At 43.5% G+C, this 15,153-nt stretch overlaps 1 protein-coding gene across 2 annotated transcripts in view; it reads right to left on the reverse strand.

Annotated features, from left to right (window-relative positions):
* The window catches only part of ttyh2 (tweety family member 2), a 117,205-nt gene that overhangs the window by 58,053 nt on the left and 43,999 nt on the right, over positions 1-15,153 (reverse strand). The gene's annotated exons all lie outside the window — the stretch shown is intronic.

The raw sequence follows: 15,153 nt of genomic DNA on the forward strand, positions 1-15,153 counted from the left end.
GTGAAATCAAACTGTCCACTTAGGAAGCAACACTGATTGACAAAACACTTCACATGCTGTTGTGCAAATGGAATAGACAACAGGTGGAAATTATAGGCAATTAGCAAGACACCCCCAATAAAGGAGTGGTTCTGCAGGTGGTGACCACAGACCACTTCTCAGTTCCTATGCTTCCTGGCTGATGTTTTGGTCACTTTTGAATGCTGGCGGTGCTTTCACTCTAGTGGTAGCGTGAGATGGAGTCTACAACCCACACAAGTGGCTCAGGTAGTGCAGCTCATCCAGGATGGCACATCAATGCGAGCTGTGGCAAGAAGGTTTGCTGTGTCTGTCAGCGTAGTGTCCAGAGTATGGAGGCGCTACCGGGAGACAGGCCAGTACATCAGGAGACGTGGAGGAGGCCGTAGGAGGGCAACAACCTAGCAGCAGGACTGCTACCTCTGCCTTTGTGCAAGGAGGAGCAGGAGGAGCACTGCCTCGCCCTGCCCTGGGCTCGAACCAGGGCAGGGCACACACCGACAACTGACACCCACGAAGCATCGTTACCCATCGCGCCACAAAAGCCACGGCCCTTGCAGAGCAAGGGGAACAACTACTTCAAGGCCTCAGAGTGAGTGACGTCACCGATTGAAATGCTATTAGCGCGCACCACCGCTAACTAGCTAGCCATTTCACATCGGTTACACACTTCACAAAATAGATGGCATTTTGTGGATATATTGAAGAAACATCTCAAGACATCAGTCAGGAAGTTAAAGCCTGGTTGCAAATGGGTCTTCCAAATGAAAATTTGTGGGCAGAACTGAAAAAGCGTCTGCGAGCAAGCAGGCCTACAAACCTGACTCAGTTACACCAGCTCTGTCAGAAAGAATGGGCCAAAATTCACCCAACTTATTGTGGGAAGCTTGTGGAAGGCTACCTGAAACATTTGACCCAAGTTAAACAATTAATGCTATGCTACCAATACTAATTGAGTGTATGTAAACGTCTGACCCACTGGGAATGTGATGAAAGAAAAAAAAGCTGAAATAAATTATTCTCTCAACTATTATTCTTACATTTCTTATTATTAAAATAAAGAGGTGATCCTAACTGACCTAAGACAGGGAATTTTTACTAGGATTAAATGTCAGGAATTGTGAAAAACTGAATTTAACATATTTGGCCAAGGTGTTTGTAAACTTCCGACTTCAACTGTATATGCAAAATATAAATAATTACATTGGTGGTAGCTACAATTTATCTGTAATATTAAAGCTGATCACCCCCCCCCCCCCCCCCAAAAAAAAAGAAAAAAAAGGAGATAGAGAGAATATGCATTTCTCACTATGAATAAAGTACTGATGTTAACGCATTACATCATGTCTGTGCGATGTCTTTACTTTTTCCACACCAAAACATTAGCCCGGTGTCAAAAACATACTGTCGGGAATCTGCCTCTTTCATGTTCCTGTGTTTGAACAAGCTGTATGATGCTAGAGACACACAGATATGAGTACCAAATGACGCCCTATTCCCTTTATAGTGCACTACTTTGTTTACTGTAAAGTTGTAAAGATGTTCACTATATAAGGAATAGGGTGCCATTTGGGACACACCCACAGAGAAACCTCAAAACATCCAGGAAAGAAAAAAGCAAAGCCTAGCAAATAATAGCAGCCTGGGGAAAAATGTTTCTCTGAAATACCTGAATCATTCTCATTAAGGGGATTAGAGATAAAGAAGAGAGATGGAGGGAGAGAGTTAGAATAACTCCTTAACGTAGATAAATATCTGGTGACCATCAGACAGACTGAGTAGTAGATGGCTCAGGGACCATAGGTGCTGACCTATGATCAAGTCCCTTCTGTCCTTATTCATTGTGATCTAAAAGGCAAAACTGATTCTAAATCAGCACGCCTTCTCTGAGACTCTTGATATGGCCCCTGGTATACGCATAGCAAACATCTGTGGTACTGTCATGTCCATGACACACAAACTGGAACAGATGATGAGAGAAAGCAAATTCGCAGAGAGAGAACTGAAATTTAGCCTCTGGCTAAAGAACTCCAACTCCAACTTCTGCACACACATTCATCTTTGCGATGATGCATTTACAGTGCATTCGGAAAGTATTCAGACCCCTTGAATTTTCCGCATTTTGTTACATTACAGACTTATCCTAAAATGGATAAAAAAAATATATCCTCATCAATCTACACACAATACCCCATAATGACAAAGCAAAATCAGTTTTTTTTAATGTTTGCTAATTTATTGAAAATAAACCCTTTGCTATGACACTTGAAAAAAAAGTGATTTATTTAACCCTTATTTTACCAGGTAAGTTGACTGAGAACACATTCTCATTTACAACAACGACCTGGGGAATAGTTACAGGTGAAGAAGGGGGGATGAATGAGCAAATTGTAAGCTGGGGCTGATTAGGTGACCATGATGGTATGAGGGCCAGATTGGGAAATTGAGCTCAGCTGAATCCTGTTTCCATTGATCATCCTTGAGATATTTCTACAAATTGATTGGAGTCCACCTGTGGTAAATTCAATTGATTGGACATGATTTGGAAAGACACACACCTGTCTATATAAGGTCCCACAGTTGACAGTTCATGTCAGAGCAAAAACCAAGCTATGAGGTTGAAGGAATTGTCTGTAGAGCTCAGATATAGGATTGTGTCGAGGCACAAATCTGGGGAAGGGTACCAAAAAATGTATGCAGCGTTGAATGTCCCCAAGAACACAGTGGCCTCCATTCTTAAATGGAAGAAGTTTGGAAACAACAATATTCTCCCTAGAGCTGGTCGCCCGCCCAAACTGAGGAATTGGGGTAGAAGGGCCTTGATCAGGGAGGTGACCAAGAACCCGATGGTCACTCTGACAGAGCTCCAGAGTTCCTCTGTGGAGATAGGAGAACCTTCCAGAAAGACAACCATCTCTGCAGCAATCCACCAATCAGTCATTTATGGTAGAGTGGCCAGACGGAAGCCACTCATCAGAAAAAGGCACATGACAGCCCGCTTGGAGTTTTCCCAAAGGCACCTAAAGGACACAGACCAGAGAAACAAGATTATCTGGTCTTATGAAACCAAGACTTTGGCCTGAATGCGAAGCGTCATGTCTGAAGGAAATCTGGCACCATCTCGACGGAGAAGCGTAGTGGCAGCAACATGCTCTGGTGATGATTTTCACCGGCAGGTACTGGGAGAATAGAGAGATCCTTGATGAAAACCTGCTCCAGAGCGCTACAGGACAACGTAGGAGTGGCTTCGGGACAAGTCTCTGAATGTCCTTGAGTGGCCCAGCCAGAGCCTGGACTTGAACCGGATCAAACATCTCTTGAGAGACCTGAAAATAGCTGTGCAGCGATGCTCCCCATCCAATCTGACAGAGTTTATAGAGGATCTGCAGAGAAAAATGGGAGAAGCTCCCCAAATACAAGTGCCAAGCTTGTAGCGTCATACCCAAGAAGACTTGAGGCTGTAATCTCTTCAACAAAGTACTGAACAAAGGTGCCTCAGCAAAGATCTGAATACTTACGTAAATTTGATATTTCCGGTTTTGATTTTTAATACATTCGCAAAAAATTTAAAAATCGTTTTTTTCCTTTGTCATTATGGGGTATAGTGTGTAGATTGATGAGGGGAAGAAACAATTTAATCCATTCTAAAATAAGGCTGTAACGTCACACAATGTGGAAAAGGTCAAGGGGACTGAATACTTTCTGAATGCACTGTATTAGAAGTCGACCGATTCACCGGAATGGCCGATTAATTAGGGGCGATTTCAAGTTTTCATAACAATCGGAAATCTGTATTTTTGGGCGGCGATTTGCCGATTTTTAAAAATGATATATATATATTTTTTACACCTTTATTTAATCTTTATTTAACTAGGCAAGTCAGTTAAGAACACATTCTTATTTTCAATGACGGCCTAGGAACGGTGGGTTAACTGCCTCGTTCAGTGGCAGAAAGACAGATTTTCACCTTGTCAGCTCGGGGGACCCAATCTTGCAACATTAAAGTTAACTAGTCCAACACATTAACGACCTGCCTCTCTCTCGTTGCACTCCACAAGGAGACTGCCTGTTACGCAAATGCAGTAAGCCAAGGTAAGTTGCTATCTAGCATTAAACTTATCTTATAAAAAACAATAAATCATAATCACTAGTTAACTACACATGGTTGATGATATTACTAGATATTATCTAGGGTGTCCTGTGTTGCATATAATCTGACTGAGCATACAAGCATACAAGTATCTGACTGAGCGGTGGTAGACAGAAGCAGGCGCGTAAACATTCATTCAAACAGCACTTTCGTGCCTTTTGCTTTCACTCGCTCTGAGCCTTGGGGTGGTTGTTTCCCTTGCTCTGCATGGGTAACGCTGCTTCGATGTGGTGGCTGTTGTCGTTGTGTTGCTGGTTCGAGCCCAGGGAGGAGCGAGGAGAGGGACGGAAGCTATACTGATACACTGGCAATACTAAAGTGCCTATAAGAACATCCAATAGTCAAAGGTTAATGAAATAGACATTGGGATTCTGTTCAGGCACCACAAATACTACCCCTGGGGTCCTAACACAACTCACTCCAACCAAATGAAATAAAGCTATTTTGTGCATCTAATAACCTCAATTATGGGCACTATACTACAAAACTCAGTTGAAGTACAACATCCAATGTCTGCCCATGTACAAGCTTATCCAAAAATAATAACTGCCCATTCATTTTCAATACATTTGCTAAAATGTCTAAAAAACATGTTTTCACTTTGTCATTATGGAGTATTGTGTGTAGATGGGTGAATTCAGGCTGTAACACAACAAAATGTGGAATAAGTCAAGGGGTATGAATACTTTCTGAAGGCACTGTAGATCCCCTAAAATTGACTGAACACCACATAAATGCTATTGATTTTACTATTTTATCTCTGACAGAGGGACATAAAGAGGGAAAGAATTGGCTAGTTTTGAATCAGCATCCTTCCATGGTGGTAAAGCTGAACTGTAATAGAACTCTCTCTAAGAGCTCATAAAAGAGCACTATCCTTTGTCTCTCTCTTAAATGCCCCATTATGTCACTGTAAATGTATGGGAGAATCAAAGTGAGTATTTATTTATTGTAATTGTTAGATAAATGGCGTTGTTTGTAACTTATTTTGTACATAATGTTTCCGTCACAGTCTCTTAGGACCGAAAAGATATCAGAACAGCGATTACTCACCTCAAACAGGATGAAGATGTTTCCTTCAATGAGTTGGACGCAAAGGATTTACTGCTGATACAGGACCAGGGTCAAATCCCCATCATTTGCATGAAGAAGCGACAACGATACAGGGGATGCTGGTCCGGTGTGCCTTGTGAGAATTCGTCGACGAGTGGGTAACCCCCCTCTACCATCCGTCCTATTGGCCAACGTGCAATCACTGGAGAATAAACTGGATGACATGTGTTCGAGACTATCCTACCAATTACAAACTGTAATATCTTATGTTTCACCACATGGTCCGTGTCTGTTTGCCAATAACAGCTGGTGCGCGAAATCTAATATTAAGGAAGTCTCAAGGTTTTGCTTGTCTGAGGTAGAGTATCTCATGATAAGCTGTAGACCACACTATTTACCGAGAGTTTTCATCTATATTTTTCAAAGCTGTCTATTTACCTCTACAAACAGATGCTGACACTAAAACCACACTCAACGAGCTGTATAAGGCCATAAGCAAACAAGAACATGCTCATCCATAGGCGGCGCTCCTAGTGGCCGGGGACTTTAATGCAGGGAAATTTAAATCAGTTACCTCTTTCTACCAGCTTGTTACATGTGTAACATGAGGAAAGAAAACTAGACCACCTTTACTCCACACACAGAAACGCGTACAAATCTCTCCCTCGCCCTCCATTTGGTAAATCTGATCATAATTCTATCCTCCTGATTCCTGCTTACAAGCAACAGCAGGAAGTACCACTGACTCCCTCGATACAGAAGTGGGCAGATGATGCAGATGCTAAGCTACAGGACTGTTTTGCTAGCACAGACTGGAATATGTTCCGGGATTCATCCGATGACATTGAGGAGTATACCACATCAGTCACCAGCTTCATCAATAAGTGCATTGATGACATCGTCCCCACAGTGACCGTACATATGTACATACCCGAACCAGAAGTCACGGATTACAGGCAACATCCGCACTGAGCTAAAGGGTAGAGCTGCCGCTTTCAAGGAACGGGACTCTAACCCGGACGCTTAAAATAAATCCCGCTATGCCCTCCAACCAACCATCAAAAAGGCAAAGCGTCAATACAGGACTAATATAGAATCCTACTACACCGCCTCTGACGCTCGTCGGATGTGACAGGGCTTGCAAACTATTATGGACTACAAAGGGAAGCGCAGCCGCGAGCTTCCCAGTGACACAAGCCTACCAGTTGATCTAGTTGACTTCTATGCGCGCTTCGAGGCAAGCAACAATGAAGCATGCATGAGAGCACCAGCTGTTCTTGTGTGATCACGCTCTCCGTAGCCGCTGTGAGTAAGATCTTTAAACAGGTCAATATTCACAAGGCTGATGGGCTAGACTGATTACCAGGACGTGTACTCAGAGTATGCGCTGACCAACTGGCAAGTGTCTTCACTGACATTTTCAACCTGTCCCTGACCGAGTCTGTAATACCAACATGTTTCAAGCAGACCACCATAGTCCTTGTGCCTAAGAACACCAAGGTGACCTGCCTAAATGACTACCGACCCGTAGCACTCACGTCTGTAGCCACGAAGTGCTTTGAAAGGCTGGTCATGGCTCACATCATCCCAGAAACCCTAGACCCACTCCAATTTGCATACCGCCCCAACTGATCCACTGATGACGCTGATGACTCTATTACACTCCATACTGCCCTTTCCCACCTGGACAAAAGGAACACCTATGTGAGAATACTGTTCATTGATGACAGCTCAGCGTTCATCAACATAGTGCTCTCAAAGCTCATCACTAAGGTAAGAACCCTGGGACTAAACACCTCCCTCTGCAACTAGATCCTGCATGACTCCAACACCATCATTAGGTTTGCCAACAACACAATGGTTGTAGTGTAGGCCTGATCCCCGACAACGATGAGACAGCCTATAGGGAGGAGGCCAGAGACCTGGCTGTGTGGTGCCAGGACAACAACATCTCCCTCAACGTGATCAAGACAAATTAGATGATCATGGACTACAGGAAAAGAGGGCCGAGCACACCCCCAGTCACATCGACGGGCTGTAGTGGAACAGGTTGAGAGCTTCAAGTTCCTTGGCATCCACATCACCAACAAACTATCATGGTCCAAAGACAGTTGTAAAGAAGGCATGACAACACCTATTTCCACTCAGGAGTCTGAAAAGATTTGGCATGGGTCCTCAGATCCTCAAAAAGTTCTACAGCGTCACCATCAAGAGCATCCTTACTGGTTGCATCACCGCCAAGTATGGCAACTGCTCAGCCTCCAACCACATGGTGTTACAGAGGGTAGTGCATACAGCCCAGTACATCACTGAGGCCAAGCTTCCTGCCATCCAGGACCTCTATAACAGGCAGTGTCAGAGGAAGGCCCTAAAAATTGTCAAAGACTCCAGCCACCCTAGTCATAGACTGTTTTCTCTGCTACCGCACAGCAAGCGGTACCGGAGCGCCAAGTCTAGGTCCAAAAGGCTTCTTAACCTGTCTAGGACTGGGGAACGGAAACCCGTTCCGCTAGCGGAACCCCTCGCCAACAGCCAATAAAATTGCAGGGCACCAAATACAAATCAACAGAAATCTCATAAATCAAATTTCTCAAACAGAGAAGTATTAGGCACCATTTTAAAGATAAAATTATCGTTAATCCAGCCACAGTGTCTGATTTAAAAAATGCTTTACAGGGAAACGATTATGTTAGGTCACCACCAAGCCACAGAAAAACCCAGCAATTTTTCCAGCCAAAGAGAGGAGTCACAAAAAGCACAGAGATCAAATGAATCACTAACCTTTGATGATCTTCATCAGATGACAGTCATAGGACTTCATGTTACACAATACATGTATGTTTTGTATGATAAAGTGCATATTTATATATAAAAAAAAATAATGTACATTGGCGCATTACGTCCAGTAGTTCTAAAACATGCGGTGATTGTACAGAGAGCCACATGAATTCACAGAAATACTAATTATAAATGTTGATGAAAATTCAAGTGTTATGCATGGAACTTTAGATACACTTCTCCTTGATGCAACCGCTGTGTCAGATTTCAAAAAAACTTTACGGAAAAAGCATAATCTGAGTACGGCGCTCAGAGCCCAAACCAGCCAAAATAAATATCCGCCATGTTGCGCAGTCAACATTAGTGAAAAATAGCATTATAAATATTAACTTACCTTTGATGATCTTCATCAGAATAAACTCCCAGGAATCGCAGTTCCACAATAAATGTATGTTTCGCTCGATAATGTCCATAATTTATGTCCAAATAGCTTCTTTTGTTAGGGCGTTTGGTAAACAAATCCAAATGCGCACTTAGGAAGTGCAAAATAACCCATATCCCACTGTGTATTCGATAGGGGCTGAGTTCAAAAACTACAAACCTCAGATTTCCCACTTCCTGTTTGGATTGTTTCTCAGGTTTTTGCCTGCCCCCCCCCCCCCCCCCCCCCCCGCTACTTGGTGAATATTATCTATGAATAGTCACTTTACCCCTACCAACATGTCAGTGGAGGCTGCTGGGGGGTGGACGGCTCATACTAATGGCTGGAATGGAGTAAATGGAATGGCATCGAACACATGGAAAACATGCGTTTGATGTATTTGATACCGTTCAACTCATTCCGCTCCAGCCATTACCATGAGTCCGTTCTTACCAATTAAGGTGCCACCAAGCTCCTGTGCTACATGTACATATTATCTAATTGACCTTGACTAAGTTGTACCCCCCCCCAAATTGACTCGGTACTGTTACTCCCTGTTTATAGCCCCACTACTGTATTTTTTACAGTAAGTAAGAATTTCACGGTAAGGTTGCCTGTTGTATCCGGCGCATGTGACAAAAAACATTTGATTTGATTTGTTGTAACGGCTCTGGTGTTATTGGTCTAAGACCAGATCAGACATAGGTTCAAGTAGTATTTGTTTGGCAGTCCATCTGACACTCCAGCCAGGCTCAATGTAACACTCCGTAATTCAAAGAAAACAAACACTATTTGAACCCAGGTCTGGTCCAGATGTCCACAGCGTCACCCACAGCCTCCACATAGGGCCAGCTATGTGGGGCTAATTGGGCAGCGTTTGTGTGCTAATGATGGGAGGCAGAGCCAGGCAGGACAGGACAGGACCCAGTACTACACAGAGCCAGCATTATACACATACCCACAACTCCCAGCCAGCTGCTACATGTGGCGTCACAGACAACAATTGCAGTACGTCACAACAGATCAGCTGCTAGCATGTGCCAAACATAATCAGATACTGTAGTAGGGAGAGGAGGGATGGAGGAAGCAAAGGAGAGGGGGAGGGAGAGTGGAAGAGAGAGAGAGGGAGAGAGAGACATCAGTGCCACAGGTAACTTCCACAAAGCTGTGAATGATCTGAGAGACAAGGCAAGATGGGCGTTCTATGCCATCAAAAGGAACATAAAATTCGACATACCAATTAGGATCTGGCAAAAATACTTGAATCTTTTATAGAACCCATTGCATGCAGAATTATTCTAAAATATCCCCAGTGTACAACATAAAATACCAAATAATGCATGCAGAGCAGAATTAGGCCGATACCCGCTGATGATCAAAATCCAGAAAAGAGACGTTAAATTCTACAACCATCTAAAACTAATTCCCAAATCGATTCCCAAATCTTCCATAACAACCTACAGAGAGATGAAGAACCTGGAGAAGAGACCCCTAAGCAAGCTGGTCCGGGGGCTCTGTTCACAAACAGACCCCACAAAGCCCCAGGACAGCAACACAATTAGACCCAACCAAATCATGAGAAAACAAAAATATAACTACTTGACACATTGGAAATAATTAACAAAAAAACAGAGCAAACTAGAATGCTATTTGCCCCTAACCAGAGAGTACACGGTGGAAGAATACCTGACCATAGTGACCGACCCAAAATGTAAGGAAAGCTTTGACTATGTACAGACTCAGTGAGCATAGCCTTGCTATTGAGAAAGGTCGCCGTAGGCAGACCTGGCTCTCGAGAGAAGACAGGCTATGTGCACACTGCCCACAAAATGAGCTGGAAACTGAGCTGCACTTCCTAACCTCCTGCCAAATGTATGACCATATTAGAGACACATACTTCCCTCAGATTACACAGACCCACAAAGAATTCAAAAACAAATCCAATTTTGATAAACTCCCATATCTATTGGGTGAAATTCCACAGTATGCCATCACAGCAGCAAGATTTGTGAACTGTTACCACAAGAAAAGGGCAACCAGTGAAGAACAAACATCATTGTAAATATAATCCATATTTATGTTTATTTATTTTTCCTTTGGTACTTTAACTATTTTCACGTCGTTACAACACTGTACATAGTCATAATATGACATATGAAATGTCTTTATTTCCTTTGGAACTTTTGAGTGTAATGTTTACTGTTTATTTCACTTGCTTTGACTATGGAAACATATGTTTCCCATGCTAATAAAGCCCCTTAAATTGAAATTGAAATTGAGAGAGTGAGTGGGGGACACCTTGACTAATGCTCTGCTGCTCTTCAACTACAACACCAGTCTTACACTAGTGTATACACACTTATGTTATTGTGGGGGAATTGTTTTTCCGTAGCTAGGGTTGACAGTGAAGAGCAGAACCAACAAACTCTGCATAATCAAAACAGTTGGTTTGTGAGAAGGTGTTAACCATCGAAGGTGTAAAACCGTGTTCACAGTTAGCCATTGTTATGTAAATGCTGCCTGAAAAGCCCCAGCGGCCTTGCCTTGGCCTCTGGTCAAGGCCCAGTGAGTCCCAGGAGCCGGACCGTGGAGCTGGAAACAGAAAAGTCTGAGGCTATCTGGGTAAAACACCAGGGTAAATCTTCATTGGAAATGCACCATGATACTCTTTCTCTGTTGTCTAGTTAGCAGTGACAGTAAATCAAATCAAATGTTATTTGTCACATGTGCCGAATACAACAAGTAGACCTTACAAGTGACATGCTTACTTACAAGCCCTTAACCAACAATGCAGTTAAGATAATACCTATAAAAAAAAAGTAAAAGATAAAAATAACAAATAATTATAGGGCAGCAGTAAAATGACAATAAGTGGGGCTATATACAGGGGGTAACGGTACAGAGTCAATGTCTCTGTGGCACCGGTGTCGAGGTAATTGAGGTAATATGTACATGTAGGTAGAGTTATTAAAGTGACAATGCATAGATAATAACAGAGAGTAGCAGCAGCGTAGAAGGGGGGGGGGGGGTGCAAATAGTCTGGGTAGACATTTGATTAGATGTTCAGGAGTCTTATTTCTTGGGGGTATAAGCTTTTTAGTAGCCTCTTGGACCTAGACTTGGTGCTCCAGTACCACTTGCCGTGCGGTAGCAGAGAGAACAGTCTATGACTAGGGTGGCTGGAGTCTTTGACAATTTTTAGGGCCTTCTCTGACACCGCCTGGTATAGAGGTCATGGATGGCAGGAAGCTTGGATGGCCCCGGTGATGTACTGGGCCCTACGCACTACCCTCTGTAGTGCCTTGCGGTCAGAGGCCGAACAGTTGCCATACCAGGCAGTGATGCAACCGATTAGGGTGGGGGGCATCAGGAAGTTCAGGATCCAGTTGCAGAGGGAAGTGTTTAGTCCCAGGGTTCTTAGCTTATTGATGAGCTTTGAGGGCACTATGGTGTTGAACGCTGAGCTGTAGTCAATGAATAGCATTCTCACACAGGTGTTCCTTTTGTCCAGGTGGGGCGGTATGCAAATTGGAGTGGGTCTATGGTAGAGGTCGACCGATTATGATTTTTCAACGCCGATACCGATACCGATTATTGGAGGACCAAAAAAGCCGATACCGATACCGATTATTGGAGGACCAAAAAAAGCCGATACGGATACCGATTATTGGAGGACCAAAAAAGCCGCTACCGATACCGATTATTGGAGGACCAAAAAAGCCGCTACCGATTATTGGAGGACCAAAAAAGCCGCTACCGATACCGATTATTGGAGGACCAAAAAAGCCGATACCGATACCGATTATTGGAGGACCAAAAAAGCCGCTACCGATACCGATTATTGGAGGACCAAAAAAGCTGATACCGATTATTGGAGGACCAAAAAAGCCGCTACCGATACCGATTATTGGAGGACCAAAAAAGCCGCTACCGATACCAATTATTGGAGGACCAAAAAAGCCGATACCGATACCGATTATTGGAGGACCAAAAAAGCCGATACCGATTATTGGAGGACCAAAAAAGCCGATACCGATACCGATTATTGGAGGACCAAAAAAGCCGATACGGATACCGATTATTGGAGGACCAAAAAAGCCGATACCGATTATTGGAGGACCAAAAAAGCCGCTACCGATACCGATTATTGGAGGACCAAAAAAGCTGATACCGATTATTGGAGGACCAAAAAAGCCGCTACCGATACCGATTATTGGAAGACCAAAAAAGCCGATACCGATACCGATTATTGGAGGACCAAAAAAGCCGATACCGATACCCATTATTGGGGGACAAAAAAAAGCCGATACCGATTATTGGAGGACCAAAAAAGCCGATACCGATTATTGGAGGACCAAAAAAGCCGATACCGATACCGATTATTGGAGGACCAAAAAAGCCGATACCGATACCGATTATTGGAGGACCAAAAAAGCCGATACGGATACCGATTATTGGAGGACCAAAAAAGCCGATACCGATTATTGGAGGACCAAAAAAGCCGATACCGATACCGATTATTGGAGGACCAAAAAAGCCGATACCGATTATTGGGGGACCAAAAAAAGCCGATACCGATACCGATTATTGGAGGACCAAAAAAGCAGATACCGATACCGATTATTGGAGGACCAAAAAAGCCGATACCGATTATTGGAGGACCAAAAAAGCCGATACCGATACCGATTATTGGAGGACCAAAAAAGCCGATACCGATTAAATGGCTGAATTTTTTATTTCTAATAATGACAATTACAACAATACTGAATTAACACTTATTTTAACTTAATATAAAACATCAATAAAATCAATTTAGCCTCAAATAAAAAATGAAACATATTCAATTTGGTTTAAATAATGCAAAAGAAAGTACTATGTGCCATGTAAAAATGTGTGCCATGTAAAAAAGCTCATGTTTAAGTTCCTTGCTCAGAACATGAGAACATATGAAAGTTGGTGGTTCCTTTTAACATGAGACTTCAATATTCCAAGGTAAGAGGTTTTAGGTTGTAGTTAATTTAGTATTTATAGGACTATTTCTCTCTATACCATTTGTATTTCATATACCTTTGACTATTGGATGTTCTTATAGGCACTATAGTATTGCCAGTGTAACAGTATAGCTTCCGTCCCCCTCCTTGCCCCTACCTGGGCTCGAACACATCGACAACAGCCACACTCGAAGCATCGTTACCCATCGCTCCACAAAAGCCGCGGCCCTTGCAGCGCAAGGGGAATAACTACTCCAAATCTAAAAGCGAGTGACGTTTGAAACAGTATTAGCGCACACCCAGCTAACTAGCTAGCCATTTCACATTGGTTACACCAGCCATTAGGCTGATAGGCTTGAAGTCATAAACAGTGCTGTGCTTGCGAAGAGCTGCTGGCAAAACGCACTAAAGTGCTTTTTGAATGAATGATTACGGGCCTGCTGCAGCTCAGTCAGACTGCTCTATCAAATCAGACTTAATTATAACATAATAACACACAGAAATACGAGCCTTTGGTCATTAATATGATCGAATCCGGAAACAAAACGTTTATTATTTCAGTGAAATACGGAACCGTTCGGTATTTTATCTAACGGGTGGAATCCCTAAGTCTAAATATTCTTGTTACATTGCACAACCTTCAATGTATGTCATAATTACGTAAAATTCTGGCAAATTAGTTCGCAATGAGCCAGGCGGCCCAAACTGTTGCATATACCCTGACTCTGCGTGCAATAAACGCAAGAGAAATGACACAATTTCACCTGGTTAATATTGCCTGCTAACCTGGATTAGTAGTTATAACTAGTGATTGTGATTGATTGTTTTTTATAAGATAAGTTTAATGCTAGCTAGCAATTTACCTTGGCTTCTACTGCATTCGCGTAACAGGCAGGCTACTCGTGGAGTGCAATAAAAACGGCTGCTAGAATCCTGACTAGAACCCCAAAAAATGTATCATATTACTCCAGTGCTAGCCTCCCTACACTGGCTTCCTGTCAAGGCAAGGGCTGATTTCAAGGTTTTACTGCTAACCTACAAAGCATTACATGGGCTTGCTCTTACCTATCTCTCTGATTTGGTCCTGCCGTACATACCTACACGTACGCTATGGTCACAAGACGCAGGCCTCCTAATTGTCCCTAGAATGTCTAAGCAAACAGCTGGAGGCAGGGCTTTCTCCGATAGAGCTCCATTTTTATGGAACGGTCTGCCTACCCATGTGAGAGACGCAAACTCGGTCTCAACCTTTAAGTCTTTACTGAAGACTCATCTCTTCAGTGGGTCATATGATTGAGTGTAGTCTGGCCCAGGAGTGTGAAGGTGAACGGAAAGGCTCTGGAGCAACGAACCGCCCTTGCTGTCTCTGCCTGGCCGGTTCCCCTCTTTCCACTGGGATTCTCTGCTTCTAACCCTATTACAGGGGCTGAGTCACTGGCTTACTAGGGCTCTTTCATACCGTCCCTAGGAGGGGTGCGTCACTTGAGTGGGTTGAGTCACTGATGTGATCTTCCTGTCTGGGTTGCCCCCCCCCTTGGGTTGTGCCGTGGCGGAGATCTTTGTGGGCTATACTCGGCCTTGTCTCAGGATGGTAAGTTGGTGGTTGAAGATATCCCTCTAGTGGTGTGGGGCTTGTGCTTTGGCAAAGTGGGTGGGGTTATATCCTTCCTGTTTGGCCCTGTCAGGGGGTGTCATCGGATGGGGCCACAGTGTCTCCTGACCCCTCCTGTCTCAGCCTCCAG

Source organism: Oncorhynchus mykiss, chromosome 20 (genome assembly GCF_013265735.2).
Source record: "Oncorhynchus mykiss isolate Arlee chromosome 20, USDA_OmykA_1.1, whole genome shotgun sequence".
NCBI classification, from domain to species: domain Eukaryota; kingdom Metazoa; phylum Chordata; class Actinopteri; order Salmoniformes; family Salmonidae; genus Oncorhynchus; species Oncorhynchus mykiss.